The sequence below is a fragment of the Citrus sinensis genome, chromosome 9 (assembly GCF_022201045.2).
Source record: "Citrus sinensis cultivar Valencia sweet orange chromosome 9, DVS_A1.0, whole genome shotgun sequence".
Classification (NCBI taxonomy): Eukaryota; Viridiplantae; Streptophyta; class Magnoliopsida; order Sapindales; family Rutaceae; genus Citrus; species Citrus sinensis.
The window spans coordinates 11,971,729-11,988,309 of NC_068564.1; the positions used below are offsets into that span (position 1 = coordinate 11,971,729).

General features: G+C 30.0%; 1 non-coding gene across 1 annotated transcript; it reads right to left on the reverse strand.

The window, feature by feature from the left end:
- Positions 1–1,342: 1,342 nt before the first annotated feature.
- Positions 1,343–1,451, reverse strand: LOC112496373 (small nucleolar RNA R71). Its single transcript, XR_003062910.2, has one exon. It is a non-coding gene; the product is annotated as a small nucleolar RNA R71 (small nucleolar RNA).
- Between the last annotated feature and the right edge of the window lie 15,130 nt (positions 1,452–16,581).

A 16,581-nucleotide genomic window follows, 5' to 3' on the forward strand; every position in this document is an offset into this window, starting at 1 on the left:
ATAAAAGATGAAAGGTGAATTACATGTTTGATTGTATTCATTGTGTGTTTTCATTTTGTTGTTTTGTTTTCCTTCACTTTTGACTTGATTTGTTTCTTTGATATGTTTTGATTCACTTACCTATATAAATGGCGGATAACGGTACTCCATGACTTTTTGAGTTAATATTTTCAATTTCCTACAATAACTAAAACCTTAAAATCAAGTATGGAAGAATACAACATAAATTGCATATGTGTTTTCCTTCTTACCCTCAAAATGCTCTGAAGAAGATTTACAAAACTCGTTGTGAATGAATTAGTTTGTTAATAATCAATGGAATTTCTTCTGACATTTGTTGGTAAAAGCTTATTTGTTAAAAAAAAAAACAAGAGCTTAGTAGCTTGGCTGTAAATATCCTAACTGTGTAAGACTTACTTACAATAAACCATGTTGTAAAACTTTAGGTATGGTTTCTGTAAATTGTGAAAATAAAATTAAATTCGTTAAGGAGTGCATGAATAAATAATCGTTAGATGATATTTTACGATCTCTTAAGATGCATCCGAGTGAATATGTGCAACGTGAGATTCATAATTTATAAAAGCTATTCCAAAAGGACAGTGCATAGTTTAGTCTTGGGAATTTGACTCTAAAAGACCATGTTTGCTAATTTTGTTAATTTAATTGGTGGGTTCAACCACCAAAATTGTTATTTAATTTTAAGTTATTAATTTTCTTTTGTACACTTATATTATTTGCATATTTAATTTAATTTTTTTTTCTTTTTGCAATTTTTATTTAGTTTTTGTGTTACTAATTTGTTTTTTATCTTTGTGATATAATTATTGTATGAGACATTGGTTTTGAACTTCAAGTGACAGGTTAATTCGTAGATCTCAATCACCACCACTAATCATGGACGAGATCCAAGTCGAAAACAATTTAGGCCAACTTAATCCTCCAATTGATCAGGGAGACAACTGATCTCAACATGATCAGAATCAATCGAGAACTTTGAGAGACTAGATGAATCCAACAAGAACTGAAGCACTGTCGTGTATAATATTTCCTTCAAAAGCATCTCGATTTAACTTCAAACCAGATATTATCCAAGTTTTACAAATATTTCATGGTTTAGAATCTAAAAATCCATATTTGCATCTAAGAGATTTTGAGGAAGTTTGTAATACATACACAGACCAAAATTGTAGCATGATAATTAGATTAAAGCTTTTTTTTCTTTTTCATTAAAAGACAAAGCTAAAACTTGGCTACAAAATCTTAGATCTGGATGAATAAGAACTTGGAATAACATGCAAGAACGATTTTTAAAAAAAATTCTTTCCATCTCATAGAAAAAATTCTTTTAAAAGGTAAATCACTTCTTTCACTCAAAAAAATGGAGAAACACTATACCAATGTTGGGATAGGTTTAAAGAATTGCTTAACATATGTCCACACCATGGTTTTGAAACTTGGCGATTGGTAACTTATTTCTATGAGAGTTTAACACCACAAAGTAGACAAGTTGTAGAAATGATGTGTAATGGTGAATTTAAAGATAAAAATCCTGAAGATGCACTAGATTACCTTGACCAATTAGCTGAAAATGCACAACATTGGGATACTGTTGAAACTTTTGAATTGACTAATAAACCACAACCATCTCCATCTAGTGGAGGAATCTACAACTTTAGGGAAGATCATAATTTATAAGTAAAATTTGCATCCCTAGTTAGGAAGGTTGAAGATTTAGAAAATAAAAAAAGTGATCAAGTAAAATCTGTTCAAGAAATTGCATGTGATGTTTGTAGTTCTAATGATCATTTTACTCAAGATTGTCCCACTTTGCCTGCACTTAAAGAATGTTTGTATGATCAAGCTAATGCCATCAACACTTTTAACAAGCCAAACCCATATTCACAGACTTATAATCCTGGTTGGAGAAATCATCCAAATTTTAGTTGGAGGAATAATAATAATGCACAATCTTCACAAGCACCACCTCCACAAAACTTTCAAAATACTCAGCCTTATGTACCATATATTCCACCACCATGGAAAAATTTGGAAGATACAATACATTCATTCATTAGGAAGTAGGATGCTATTAACAATCAAAATGCACAAACCTTTTCTAATTTGAAAGATACTCTTGCTAAAATTGCTTCTGCACTCACAATTCAAGAAAAATGAAAATTTCCATCTCAACTACAACCAAATCCTAAGATTCAAAATGCACCCATGGACCAAGTTAAGTCAGTTATAACTCTTCGTAGTGGTAAGGTTATTGATCGACCTATTCTTGAACCTTGTGAAAATGAAAATTCAAAGGGTAAGGAAGAACTAGATAAACTTACACCTAGTGAAGAAATAACTAATGTTCCATATGAACCACCATTTTCGCATGCATTGAATAAACCAAGGAAATCAAACCACTCTTCTAAAATTTATGAAATCTTTAAGCAAGTGAAAGTTAACATTCCTCTGTTAGATACAATCAAGCCGGTACCTTCATATACCAAATTTTTAAAGGACTTATGCACTATTAAGAGGAAATTGAAGGTAAAAAAGAGTGCTTTCATGGTTGAACAAGTAAGTACCATTTTGTCTACTAATAATAAGTTGAAATATAAAGATCCTGATTGTCCTACTATTTCTTGTATTATTGGAGATCACAAAATTGAGCATGCTTTGTTAGACCTTAGTGCTAGTGTTAATTTGCTTCCACATTCAGTTTATCTTCAACTTAATCTTGGTGAGTTAAAATTAACTTTAACTATACTTTTGCTTGCTGATAGATCAGTTAAAATACCAAAAGGAATAGTGGAAGATGTTTCAGTACAAGTTGATAAATTCATATACCCTGTGGATTTTATTATTTTAGAAACTGAACCTGTTGTGAATAATTATAAACCAATTCCTGTAATTTTGGGTCGACCATTTTTTGCAACTGTTAATGCTTTGATTAATTGTAGGAATGGTTTAATGAATTTGTCATTTGGAAATATGACTTTGGAATTGAATGTTTCAATATGTGTAGGCAACCTAATGAGAAAAATGAGAATGAAGAAGAAATTGATGAATAAAAGGAATTGCTTGAATCTTGTATAGAGGAGAATATTCAAAAAGTGAGTTTTTCTGAACTTAGTGATATTTGTTTGGTTAATTCGATTGAATCAAATAAATAACTTGAACATGATACTTCTAATATAAATTTGTTATTTGATTCTTGTCAGACTTTGCAAAGTGATGATGGGAAACCAAAATTTGAGGAGCTTGGAATCATTGAAAAGACTGAAAAACAAGAAGCACCTAAATTGGAATTGAAACCTTTGTTAGAAGGATTGAAGTATGCTTATCTTGGAGGAGAACAAACTTATCATGTTGTGATTTCTTCGACCTTATCAAACGACCAAGAAGGTAAGTTACTATATATTCTTAAAAAGCATTAAAACGCAATTGGATGAACTTTAAATGACATTAAAGGTATTAATCCTTTAATTTGCGCACATAGAATCAATTTGAAAGAAAATGCTAAAACATGTCAACAACCTCAAAGAAGATTAAACCCACACATGAAAGAAATAGTAAAAACAGAAGTTCTTAAGTTACTTGATGCATGAATTATTTACCCAATCTCTGATAGCAAGTGGGTAAGTCCTACACAAGTAGTGCCTAAAAAATCTAGAATCACTATTGTTAAAAATGAAAAAGATGAATTAATTCCAACACGAATTACATCTAGTTGGCGCATGTGCATTGATTATAGGAAATTAAATGAAGCCACTAGAAAAGATCATTTTTCATTACCATTTCTTGACCAAATCTTAGAAAGACTAGCTGGACATCCTTACTACTGCTTTTTAGATGGATATTCAGGTTATTACCAAATTCATATAGCACTTAAAGACCAAGAAAAAACCACATTTACATGTCCCTTTTGAACATTTGCATTTAAAATAATGTCATTTGGACTTTGTAATGCTCCTGCAACATTTCAAAGATGCATGCTAAGTATTTTCACTGATATGAGTGAACGTTGTTTAGAGGTCTTTATGGATGATTTGACAGTGTTTGGGAATTCTTTTGATGATTGCCTTGAAAATTTGGAAAACGTTTTAAAAATATGTGTTGAAAAAGAACTCGTTTTAAATTGGGAAAAATGTCATTACATGATTACTTCTGGAATTGTTTTGGGTCATGTTGTATCTTTTAAAGGAATTGAAGTTGACAAAGCAAAAATTGAAGTCATTTTTAAATTGTCACAACCAAAAACAGTTAGAAATGCGTGATCCATTTTAGGGTATGCATGATTTTATAAGAGGTTTATACAAAACTTTAGTGTCATATCTAAACCACTTTGTAACCTCTTATTAAAAGATACACCATTTGAATGGACTGATGATTGCCAAAAATCTTTTGAGAAAATAATTTGCCTTTTGACATCTGCACCTATTATGTAATTTCCTGATTGGTCTTTGCCTTTTGAATTAATGTGTGATACAAGTGACTTTGCTGTTAGGACAAAAAAAGGATCGTAAGTCGTTTGTGATTCATTATGCGAGTAAGACTTTGGATAGTACTCAAATGAATTATTCTACAATTGAAAAAGAATTACTTGTTGTGGTGTATGCATAAAACAAATTTCGCTCATATTTGATTGGTTCTAAAACTGTTGTTTTTACAGATCACGCTGTTGTGAGATATTTAATGACTAAACAGAATGCCAAACCAAGACTAATTCGTTGGATTTTGTTACTTCAAGAATTTGACCTCACCATCAAAGATAAAACGGGTGCCGAAAATGTCGTTGTTGATCATTTATCAGGACTCACATCTGAAATCTGCACTGATATAACACCCATCAATGATTCCTTTCCTGATGAATTTTTATTATCTGTTACTTCAATACCATGGTATGCTAACATTGTTAATTTCCTTGTTACAGGTGAAATACCTTCGCAATGGAATGCTTAGGAGAAGAAGAAATTTTTTATTGAAGTAAAGAAATTTTATTGAGATGATCCTTACTTGTTCAAATATTGCCTTGATCAGATTTTTCGACGATGCATTCCTGATAATGAGGTAAGTAGTGTCATTAATTTTTGTCATTATGAAGCATGCGGTGGACACTTTTCTTCAAGAAAAACTACGGCTAAAATTTTGCAATGTGGATTTTATTGGCCTACCATATTCAAAGACACATATGAATTTTACAAAACTTGTGAAAACTGTCAAAAATTAGGATCAATTAGTAAAAGAAATATGATGCCCTTAAATCCCATACTTGAGATTGAAATATTTAATTGTTGAGGAATTGATTTCATGGGTCCATTTCCACCATCTTTTGGATTTGTGTACATATTAGTTGCTGTTGATTATGTCTCAAAATGGATTGAAGCAATGTCTAGTCGAAATAATGATAGTAAAACTATCGTTAAATTTTTAAGAGAAAACATTTTAAGTCGATTTGGAATCCCTCGAGCCATTATTAGTGATGGAGGTAGGCATTTTTGTAATAAGTCATTTGAGCCTTTAATGAAAAAATATGGAATTACACATAAAATTGCTACCTCTTATCATCCTCAAACAAATTGTTAAGTTGAATTAGCAAATAGGGAGATAAAACAAATTTTAGAAAAAACAGTTAACCCAAACCGCAAAGATTGGTCTCTTCAATTGACTGATGCACTTTGGGCATATCATACTGCATTTAAAACGTCTTTAGGAATGTCACACTATCGGCTGGTTTATGGTAAACCTTGTCACTTACATGTTGAACTTGAGCATAAATCATTTTGGGTTATTAAAGGTTTTAATTCAAATTTGGATGATGCTGGTAACATGCGAAAATTGTAATTGAATGAACTTGAGGAATTAAGAAATGATGTATATGAAAATTCAAGAATTATTGAGGCAAGAACAAAAAATTTTCATGATAAAAGACTTTTTCGAAAAACATTTGAAATTGGTCAAAAAGTGTTGCTTTATAATTCTCGTCTTTATTTGTTTCTAGGAAAGTTAAAGTGAAAGTGGAGTGGCCCATTTATTGTAAAAAATGTATATCCACATGGGGCTATAGAAATTGAGAATCCAAAAAATAGTGTCACATTTAAAGTTAACAGACAAATAATAAAGCCCTATCTAGAAAACCAACCACGTGAGCCAAGCACCGAAATAAATTTGAGTGACTCACAAAATCTTGATTAAGTTTTTAATGAGTGTTTTAACTTTTCACTGTTGTTTTACCATTTGAATTGTTTAACTGTCTTGAATGATACGCGTTGTGATGTTTCTTACTTAAGTGTGTTTAATAATTGTGTTTTCTTCATCATTATACATCATGAGCACCTTAATAAGAAAGATTCTGTTCACACATCTTAAAAAACTTTTACGAATAAGATTTTACTTGAGAAGATTGATACAAAGCTGTAAATCACATCCAATTTGGGAACGACAACCACCAGAATTAGTGGCCTACGTTGAGGATCAAGAAAGACAACTTAGAGCAATAAAGCGTGATATATATGAATTTCAATTGAAGCTTGAGGTTAACTCAATGAGAGGACGAATGTAAGTTCATTTTCCTTTGTACATATTGTGTTTCTCTTTTGTTGTTCGCTTTCACATTTGATTTGATTTTGCAGATTTGATTTTGGTGTGTTTTGATTTATTTTCCTATATAAATGGCAGATAACAGTACTCCGTGAATTCTTAAGTTGGTATCCTTAGTTTCCCACAATAATTGAAATCTCAAAATCAAGCATGGAAGAAATACAACATAAATTGCATAAGCGTTTTCCTTCTCTCTCTTAAAATGCACTAAAAAAGATTTACAAAGCTTATTTTGAAAGATTGTGTTTGTTAATGATCAGTGGAATTCCTTTTTATATTCGTTGGTTAATTGAAGCAAAGGTCCGATTAGCTGGTGAGTTTCCTAATCCATTTATTTCTTACATGCCTGGTTTTAGTAAAAGCACATTTGCTAAAAAATGAAGATCTAGAAGACTTGGCTCAGAATGTCATAATTGTGTACGACTTAGTTGCAAACTAGAAGTTTGTAAATCTTTAGAAATGGTTTCTGATAATCGAGAAGACAAAATTAAATTTGTCAAAGATGGCACGCATAAAGAATCGTTGGATGATATCTTACGATCTCTTGAGACGCATCGAAGCGGACATGTGCAATATGAGATACACATGTTATGGAGACTATTCCAAAAAGAATGTGCAAAGTTTAGTCTTAGGAATCTAACTCAAAAAGATCTTGTTTGCCAGTTTATAAGAAAAGTGGATGGGAAACCTATCCTCAACCCATAGAGGGCGTTTAAGCCGTTACTGAACGTAAAACCAGAGGAAGATGTGAGCCACAATCACAACTACCAGTAAATATCCTTTTACTTTATTGTTCTTTTATCATTTGCATTATTGCATTTAATGGTGTGATTTTTTATTTAATCATTATTTATTTTCTTTTACTTTTTTTCTTTTCACTGTTTGCTTTTCTTTTTACTGTTTGTTTATGAATAATTGAGACGTGAGCTGTATGCGTCATCTGACAAATACAACAACCCATTTACAGTTGTTTCTCATTTTGTTTGTCACTCAGATCTTTAAATAAGAGCTCTTTTTCCAAACTACTCACAACTTGTTTTTGAAGATGATTCTAATGGCAGCATCTTCGAGTAGACAATTCAAAAACATTTGTGTGTTCTCTGGATTTCATTATGGAAAATACAAAGAGTTCGTTCAAGCAGCTGTAGATCTTGGTCATGCCATAGCTGAGAGGAAACTGCACCTTGTATATGGAGGAGGTGACCGCGGGTTATCAAAACTTATCTCAGAAGTTGTTTTTATTAGAGGAAACCAGGTGCTAGTTATCATTCCGCAAGCCTTAAAACCTCTGGGATGCATGTCTGATGTACTAATTGGAGAAGAGTTAGTTGTCTCAAATAAGCAAGAACGAATAACTGAGATCTTGCAACTTTAGAGGCATTGATTACATTTACATCTTGGGCCCATTTAAACATCCAAAAAAATCCATCGGTTTACTAAATGTTAATAATTTTTTGATGGGTTGCTTACATTCATTAACCATACAATTAAGAATCATTTTATTCCAATCTCTGCGAAAAATCTCTTTGTTTGTGCTTCTACTGCTAATGAGTTACATGATCTTTTACAAGCTTACAAAGCAGAGCCAGATCCTAAGACCTTGGCATTGGAATGGTCGACTAATGACAGTAACCCTAGCCCTAGTAAGAAGTACAAGTTAGACTTAACTCTTCGGTTGTAACTATCTTCTCAGAGCTATGAGGTTATGTCTTCTAAACTCTACTTCTTTCCTTTAAGTCATTGAGGACAATGTCTTGTTCAGGTTGGGAGGAGGGAATAGTTGACAACTGTGGAATATAGCAAATCATAGTAATGCTTTTGTCGAAGATGGCAGAATATGGGGTGTAGTGACCCTAGAAACGCATCTTCAGCGGCTTGTTCAAGTGTGATCTTTCATATTTCTTCTTTTATTATTTTTTTAATCTTTTTTTTTCCTTTTTGCATGCATATTTTTAAATTATGAATTATGTTTAGATTAGGTTGGGGGGAAGGGTAGTTGACGTAAATTGTAAATAGGTATGTTTATTTTTTTTTAAAACAAAACCCAAAAAAAAACCAAAAACAACAATTTTTTGTGTCTACGATGGCTGTGTAAAGAGTCAAAACTTTTGAGACGCATCCTAATAGTCTTGTTGTATTATATTTTGATTTAAAAATTCATAATAAGTTGTTTTTGTTCCCTTTTCTTTAAATTACTCAAATTTGTGAACTCTCCTCCATTTAGTTATAAAGTTATTTTGTTGTTTACTCATTTAACATGTATTATTAAATCATTCTTCACACACACACACTATGACACATACTAGTGGGTTGTAAGTTAAACTTTTTGTAACATTTAGTTCTTTTAATTTATTAGGGATAATATCTAAGGTGGTAGAAAGTGTATATTGCAAAAAAAAAAAAAAAAAAAGAGGTGAAAAAACAAAAAAAAAAGAAAAAGAAAAAAATTGAATGAGTTTAATTTTGTTATATCTAGAGCCCGAGTAATTAATTCTGTAGGGGTGTTTTAACACCTAGTGCCCTAAGGTCAACTGGTCTGGGAGTCACTGGCCTAAAGCTCGCTATATGGGTTATAGATATATTGTTTGCTTATTTATTAAAAACCCGAGTAATTAAGTCTGTAAGGGTGTTTCAACACCTAGTGCCCTAAGGTCAACTGGTCTGGGAGTCACTGGCCTAAAACTCGCTACATGAGTTATAGATATATTGTTTGCTTATTTATTAAAAACCCGAGTAATTAAGTCCGTAGGGGTGTTTCAACATTTAGTGCCCTAAGGTCAACTGGTCTAGGAGTCACTGGCCTAAAGCTCGATATATGGGTTAAAAATGTAATTTTCAAAAAAAAAAGCTTGAATAATCTACTATCTGAAAATAAAATTTCTAATGAGTTTTAGAACGAAAATGTTGTTTTCTTTTAATGAAACCCGATAAGTATTGTGTTAATTACTTGAGCAAAAAAGAAGGTTTATGATATTCTGGATAATGAGTGGACGACCAAGAGTTAAAAAAAACAATTGGGAGAGTTTATTTATTTGGTAGTTTAGAGGATAGATGAACAACTATTAACTTGCATGTAAATTTTTTAAATCTTAATTTAATATAACGCTTTAATTGCTAGGGGCTAACAATAAGCTAGTTGGGGGGTGTGATTAGTGTTAAAAATTGCATGTTTATTAAGGGATAAAAATATTATATTGTTTTATTAGTACAATTTATATTTGTAATTGTGTAACATATTGTGAATTTTTAATTATTTTTCTAAATATTTGATTTTGTATATTTTTGTATGTTTATTAGGTAAAAATAATAAGTTTATGCAATTTGAGGCTTTGAACAAATGTATGGATGTCAAATTTGGATTCCGCAAGTCCGAGAAATTATGTCATTGTCGAGGAGGATCCAAGACTTTTGTTGTAAATTTTTACAGTTTTACCACGGTAAATGTGGTAATTGTAAAATTATAAGTTTTTATCATATTAGGTATGATAATTATTAGTGGAATGTGTTGGATATGCTTGAGTGGATAAGTTAGGTTTATGTTTTATTAGTAGGATTATTAATGGGACAAATGTAAGGTTAAGATGTAATTAGATTTTTTTATTTGTGTGGTGAGGATTTACCATGTATTAGTATAAATAGAGGGGGTTGAATACACCTTTCCACACTTCTCTTCTCTTCTTTCCCCCCAAATTCTTCTTCTCGTCTCTCTTTGTAATTTATTTTCAATCAATAAAATTAGTTTTATTTCAATTTTCAAATTACATTTTTAATTATGTGTTTTTCAATTTAGTAATTTCCTTTATTAAAAAAATGTTTAGCTAAATACTAATAGTTAGGGGAAGGTAAAACTCTTAGGAAATAAATATGATTTAATCAATTTCTATTTTTAATTTTATAAATTAAGTTATTTTCTATTTAATTTTATGCATATTTTATATTATGAAATTTTAATTTATTGTAGACAAACAAGGGAGTTTGACACAATAAATTCTTATTATCTTAACATAAGGTATGGTAAAATGGTATTTTGACTTATTGTAGACAAATTAAATTTTGGCACAATGAATACTTAATCCATCATAAAATTAAATGGAAAATAATAATAATTTATATAATTAATCTTTTGGGCAATAAATCTAAAAAAATGGCAAAAAGAATTTATTAAGTTTTATTTACAACTAAGAGTGAATCCATAACCCTAACTAATTCAATTTCATAGTATAGTTTTATTTAAATTAAGTTGTTTATATTTAAGTTTTATTTTCAAATTTTAGATAAAATAAAATAAACAAATTAAATCTTTTATTTGTGGATCGACCTCGGACTCACCAAGATATATTATAACTAAGCACTCTTATACTTGAGAGTTAATCAAACACTTTTAAATTGTGCCATAAATTTTCAGACCTAGGATTTTAAAAAATGTCACAGGCACGAATACAAGCCCAAAACAATTAGAATTTTCGACAAAGCCACCAACAATCGATACAGTTCACTACACCAGCAATGTCCTATGTCCATTTTTAAGCTTGAATAAAACAAGGCGGCACAATTAACCTTTGATCTAAGCGACAATTGATTGGCATTAAAAAGTGTCATTTAATAACGATAAAATTATTAGTTTTTTACTTATTATGTCGATTAATGTGCTCATTACTTATAAATTATCTTAATACTCCCCAAATATATTTTTATGTTAAATTAATTCGCAATATGTTAATTTTTATCTTGTAAATATTTTTCAGGAATAAAGATGGAATTGGAATCGAAAGTGGGAACAAAGAAGGACCGTTGGAGCAATTTAGAATGCATCATTAAGGAGATGTAATAAATAATAAAAAATAAAAAATAAAAAAGAACAAAAGGCAATTATGATTTGGTTGCTTGTGATGGTCAGGAGGCCATCACGCCTCCTGGCCATCACACCTTGCAATATGTATATATAATATAAAAATAATATAAAATATTAATATTAATAAAATAAAAGAAAAGAATATGCTTCCCTTACCTATAAAAGGCAAGGGGATGCAAGCAATTTAGGGGGGAGTTGAGCCAAGAGCTGATAGAGAGAGTGGTAGCTAAGGGTGCAGCTAAAGAATTTCTTTCTTTCTTACTTTCTTACTTTTCTTTTCTTTGTTTCCATCTGTATCAATTTTCTTTGTAACATATTTCAAAAGTTTATCAAATAAAAATAATGTTGTGTTTTCTTTCAATATGAGTGGCTAATTTTACTAAGCTGAGGTAAAGGGTGAAGCTCAAAGTTTCAAACTATTAAATTTATTACTTTTTCAAATTGAGTTTTTAAGTTTATTTTATTCTTTTCTGGTTATTTTTATGTCATGTTAATTTATAGATTCTTTTGGATTTATATGGTATTTTGACATAATGTCGATACATTAATACAATTGTGGCACATTAGGTACTTTATTTCATATTTATCCACACACATAGAATTAAATGATATAATAATTAACTAGTAAAAGTGAGAAAAAAATATAAATGAGAGAGTATTAAAATTATAGTTTGAATATTAAGAGTGGATCCCATAACCTTAGCATATTTTAAAATTTTTTTTCTAGTGATTTCTTTTACCGCAATTAATTTTCTTTGTCTAATAAATTGACAACTAGATTTTAAATTTCCTATGGTTCGACCCCGGCTTCACCGGATTATATTATAATTAGACAATCTTATACTTGGGAGTAATATACTTTTGAGTTGTGTCAACAATTAATGCTCAAGCCATGCAATGGATTGACATTTTGACTTCTACAATATTAGAATATTGGATGATGTTTGGCAAGTAAGCAAGTAACAAGAAATACTGGAAAACGAGAGAGAATATTTTGAAGAAACTTGTAGAAGATTCTAATTAATTAATTGAAATGAAAGCACATTACATATTTATAGTGCTGAATTCTACATGCTTCTAATTCTGTTATAAATGCTTTTTATTCTGTTATGCTCACGTGAGCTTTGCTTAATACAAGTTAAACCAAATAGCTAATTCTGCTACATTAACTTAGTAGTTGATCTGCTGCTGTTGGCTACACCATATGCTCTGCATTCAAGTAACATCTGATTCACTTGCAGCCTCCCTCAAGTTAAAATGTCTAGAATGAACATTCAAGTATGTGCTTTGGTTCACAACTTAGCTATTTGGTCTGCACTTAGTATAAAACAAACTTGAATTTGCTTGGACACAACTTTGTCTCTAAAGAAATGTATGTCCAGTTCAATGTGTTTGGTTTTAGCATGATAAATAGGGTTATATGCCAAAGCAGTTGCTTCTTGATTGGCACACTAGATTATAGGCGTGGTGCTAGGTTGAATGAGTTAAAGCTATATACTCAGCCTTTGTGCTTGATCGAAAGACCACTGATTGGTTCTTAGATAACTATAAAGCCAAGTTGGGACCTAGATATATTGCAAATCCTTATCATCTCTATCACAAGCCCAATAATATTATACAAAATAGTTTAACTGCATAGCACAACAACTATAGAAATGCAATCCAAAACGTAAAGTACCCTTCAAGTATATCAAGAGTCTCATTCATGCTTCCTAATGATGAGTCCTTGGACGTAAGAAAAATAGGCTTAATTTGTTAATTGAGAAGGCTAGCTCTCGCGTTGTGAGAGTGGCATATTACAAAGCTCTAATAACACTTTTACACTAAGATGCATTATCAATTTCATCACCTAAGTCTTTAAGATATGACCAGTTCACATAGGTATAGGCACTGGACTACAACTAGCCATGTCCATGTTTTGCTAAAATATCGACAATATATTTGGCTTGAGATAAATGAACTATATTTTGAGTCTTTATGACTTCAATGCCTAGAAAATAATGGAGCTCTGCCAAGTCTTTTAAAGCAAATGTGTAATGCATTTCTTGAATAACCTGTTGAACTATAAAAGAGCTGGAGCTAGTGATGATCATGTCATAAACATATGCCAAAACTAGAACCAAACAACCTCTATCCCATTTGAGGAAAAGAGAGTTATCAGACTTGGAGTGCTGAAAATGCCACTGAGAAAGCCTTACATACTTGAACCTAACAAGCTAAGCTCTAAGTGCTTATTTTAAACTATACAAAGCCTTCTTTAATTTGTAAATATGTGGTGTGTGAAATCTTTAATGCTATGGATGTCAATGTGCAAGTGTACATAATAAGTAATATACTGATGAGTATTCAGATCGTCTCTATAGGGATTTATGTTATCAGATTTGCTATAACAATCTTAACAACGCAGTTTTGTTTTAATTGGAAATAAATTGACTAATAATACTAATAAACTAATTAAAATAAAAATGCAATAAATAAAAAATGTAGTAAAGAAAGTTATCACGTCAGACAGAGGGATAAAAGCAATGTAACTTAATGGTATTTACTGTCTTTCTAATTGAGAAACTGTTGCTACAGCACTGGGTAGAATCCCTTATGCATCCTCAGCTGTTGCTTGTTGGATATCTTATATCTAATGCAATCTAACAGTGACCAATTGTTATGCCAACATTAAATATAGCATTAAACTATCTAGATTCTATTTTCCCTACAAGGTGAACCCCTATGTCTAGTTTATCAATAATTTTAGATCAGATAGCTCATGGGTAAGTCCAGTCCAATGTGTTACATATAGATTCAATCTTCTCTGTTGAATATATATACATGTATATGTATGTGTGTGTGTGTGTGTGTGTGTGTGTGTGTATCAAAAACTTAAAACCAAATGATTATTTGACTGTGACTACAACTTAATAAAAGGATCCCAAAAAAGGATTTCCACTATGAATCTATAATTAAAATATTATTCCTAAATCTTTTAATGTAATTGAAGTTTTTAATTACAATACCCTCGCCAAATCCCCAACTCCAACATATTATAAGATTGACAAGGTTTTATGGCTTGATTGTAGATGAAAATAATAGACACATCAGTGACATCACAATTAATTTTGTAAAAGCTTCAAAGTGGCATTGCTAGGGACACAAATTCAGTTTTGTAAAGTTTCATCAACCAAGAAAAAATTACAATGAGTTTATGATAAGAAACTTTTATTAATCCTAAAAAATAATTATTTTTAACCAACACTAAAGCAAGTTTTTGAAATTCAAAGTTATGGTAGAAAAAAATTTTATCTATCGCTTAAAACACCATTATGGTGGAAAAGAATAAAGGGCTATTTTTGAAATTAAGAGGGATGTTTAATAAAGGAATATTTTTTAAATTAAGAGGGATGTTTAAAGGATAATCATAAATTTAAAATTTAATTAATGGGTATCAGGAGAAATACAGCATAAAAGATTTTTTTTATGGGTTTAAAACTTCAAATAGTTTTACTCTTTATTTTTTTATTTCCATTCATCTCAACTTGAATTGACTAAAATGCCGATGCGCATTATTTTAATTTTTATCATTACTCTTTCTTTTATCCATTTTCTCTCTCCTCTCTCTCTCTTTTTATATTAAAAACCATGCTAGAGTGGAGTCCTGTGCCTATAAACTAAGAGCATCTCCAAAAGACTCTATAAATTTTACTCTTCAAATATCTATTTGCTTACCTATGTGGCAAATAGAAGGGTGAAAAAATATGATATTCTCCAAAAGACTCTTCAAATAGAAACAAGTTAATATTATTTTAATCATATAATTAGTTTTTTAAAGGAAAAGTCAATAGCAATTAAAGCACTTCTCTCTCTTTTTTCAATGAAAAATAATAAAATATAAATTGAAGAGAGAGAGATTAACTCTCCAAATTTGAAGAGAGAGAATTAATTCTTATTCGAAGAATCTTAATTGGAGTGTTTTTTGGAGCTTTAAATATTGATGTGGCTCTTCAAATAAGTAATAAAATCTTATATGAAGAGCCTTTTGGTGATGCTCTAAGATTGCATTTGTTTTTTTATCTGAAATCTGAATATGTCTGAATTTAACTAAAATCTGAATAAGTCTGAATGAAAATATCTTAATGACATCTTTGTTTTTCTTTTTCAGCCTCTAAAGAGAAAAACTTAAAAACTAGTAATTTGGCATAAATATCATTTTAAGTGGTGCATATATTTGTTCTTCATAGTTTATAATTTTCACAAGTTGATTAGTTTGGTAACATTAAAAAAATATTATCATTATTGATCTTCTTTTAATTTTTTAATGAAAGATGTAATTATAGCATCAAATTTTATTTTAAACTCAACACTATTATTTTATTTTTGATTCATCACAATTAACATAATTTGATTTGTTCAATATTTCAGTTTAGTTAATGTTATCATGTGAATAAAAATTTAAAGCAATTAAAAAAATAACTTCAAGAATAATACAGAAATATAAGGTTTATACATAATATTGGAAATACATGAATTGTTAAGGGTATTTTTGAGATTTGAAATTAAAAATTTCTATTTAGACTTCAGACTTCAAATAAAGTGGACTTTTTCTACTTTTTTTTATTTAGATAAAACTATCTGACAATAAGTGATAAATTAAAAAAAATAATCTAAAATAAACAAATGTCTAAAAAAAATTAAATTCAGACTTCAAACTAAAAAATAAACAGCACTTAAGTAAAAGAGAAAAATCATTTTTCATCCCTTGAATTTGTTGCAATAGCCTAATTCATCCTTATTATTCAAACGACAGTTCATTTCATCCATACTTTTAAAAAAAAAATTGCTCAAAACACCCTTCCGTTAATTTACTGTTGTTTACTGTGTAATTTATTGAGGGTAAAATTGAATTTTTTTAATTAACACTACAAGAAAAATGGTCTTTGCTGACACTTATCTTGTGACACTTTATTAAAAAGTATCAATAATTACATGCATTTGGGACATTTTCTACATTTAATAGATAAGTATCAAAGATATGTGACATTAAGGTATCAGTAATTAAAAAAATAAAATTTTAATTTTGTATACGCTAGGAGTCGAACCGCAGACTTCTAAGCTTTAGCTTTTTAATTTTAAATGTTAAA